This window comes from Strix uralensis, chromosome 3 (genome assembly GCF_047716275.1).
Source record: "Strix uralensis isolate ZFMK-TIS-50842 chromosome 3, bStrUra1, whole genome shotgun sequence".
Classification (NCBI taxonomy): Eukaryota; Metazoa; Chordata; class Aves; order Strigiformes; family Strigidae; genus Strix; species Strix uralensis.
The window spans coordinates 131,413,438-131,415,498 of NC_133974.1; positions in this window are offsets into that span (position 1 = coordinate 131,413,438).

Genomic DNA, 2,061 nt, shown 5'->3' on the forward strand with positions numbered 1-2,061 from the left:
CCTCTGTGTTTAATGTGGCTAGAAATTACTTATAAATGACTTATAAAGTAAGTCTTTTACTCTTTTAATCCTCAAGTCTTTCTTTCCTGGTCCTTTTGAATTCACAGGAACACCCCCTTATATTTGGAGCCATCATTTTACATGTTCCTCAGCCACTTCATGGAGATCTGTTTTTCCCACCCCCTTCATTTGCATATTCTTTGAGGACACAAATATAATTATTTAGCACATTGTCCCACACAATAAAATGTTCCTCAACGTTCCCTTTTGCACATCAGCTCTTTATCACATAAATTCTCCTAATTTGGTTCCACCAGATCTCAGACCTCTCTTGGTGTTGGCCAATCACTTCCCCCCGCCAGTGCCCAAAGAACCTATAGACAAACTAGCATGTTTCCCTCAGGTTTCCCCAGTTCTGAGTAGCAGAAAAAAGTCGTTTCTGTACTATCTCCTCACAAGGGACCTTCAGTCAAGTGTGTGTGTTGTCAAATAATCTCTACTGCTCTATTTCTTTCTGTTCATTGCATATCTCAGGTCTAAACATTGCTAAAATACCACATCCAATTTTCAAACTATCCATTCAGGATGGACACTGATAAATTAAAGATTATTTTGGTGGTTTTTTTTTTTTTTTTTTTTTACAAACCACAAGAATAGCTAAAGGATTAGAAAAATTGTCATGTGGAGACTTTGAGTTCAGTCTATATGTATCCCGTGGAAGATATTAGTAGACATAGAAGATATATGTGTTCTGTGAGGCTCTTACTTACTTAATCCTCAGCTGACATTAGTTGTGGTGGCAAGCAGCTCACAGCTCAGAAAGGCAGGGATCTCTAACATGCTGCGAAGCTGTTGACAAAAATCTTCTTTGGTACTATTTGAATACCTAGTGAGGAGAGAATATCACTGAGTCATTGGGAGAGGTGACCTACTCTTGAGAAGTAGCAAATGAAAAAAATTGCTGTTGCTGTTTCATTTCTGGATAGTGTGAGTGGTGCTATGGGCGGGCCTGTCTCCCTGCTTGCTCAGTGTTGGAGGAACAGTGGAAGCCCATAGCTGCTGCTAAACTCCTTCTGACTAGGAGCAAACTTTTGCTTCTGTCCCCAGATGCTACTGCTGAGTCCACTTAAGTGTCAATAAATAAAGGCCAGACATATACTCAGGCTTTAAGGAATGGTTTGATCAAAGCCCAGATTCCAATGGAGAAACATGGGAGCAATGTAAAGGAGCCTCATAAATGAGCAAAGTGTGACAAAATCCAGAGGTAGTAAGTCCTACTGTTTACTGAGGGGAAAAAAAGAGTGTAAATGTTTTAACAACAAGGCTTTTCTACTTTTGGTGTGACTTAGAAAATTCTTTATCACAAGATACTTCCAAATTAGGATAGTCTCCAGCCAAACAAGAACTAATTTGTGTATCAGACAGGAAGGCAGCTCAGACCTGTACAGTGATCTCTTCTTATTTTTTCTGATCAATTTACCGGGCTAACTAAGGAAGTTTACTGTCCTAATTACTGTTAATTGAGAGTGCAATCTTTCCATTCGAGGACAGGGCTGTCGTTCAGAGAGGGACCTGGGCAAGCCAAAGGAATGGGGCTGATGGGAATCTCATTCAAGTGATGGAAAAACACAAAGTCTTGCGTCAGGGATGGGCTCAACAATGCACTGGGATAGAGAGGCTGTGTGGCTGGGGCAAACAGTCCCTTGGGGGCTGAGTGGGCACCTGCTTAAACATGATCCCGCACCTTGAATACGGGGCGCCCCAATACAAGAAAGACTCATGAACCTTGAGCGAGTGCACTGAAACCGCAGCGATGGCGGGGCCGGAGTCCTTGCCCGGTGGCTCTGCTGTCGAGCGGGAGCTGGGGCTTGAGCCGAGTGAGCTGCTCCCTGTGAGAGACGAAGAGCCGCGGCACCGCCCTCCCCTTCCCCTCAGGAGGCGCCGGCCGGTTCCCGCCCAAACTGCCTCGCGCCCAACGGCCGCGCCGCGCGCTCCCCGCCCGCCCCGCGCAGGCCCCGCCCCCGCGGCGCCCGCTCGCGCTCCCACTTCCTGGGGCGGGCG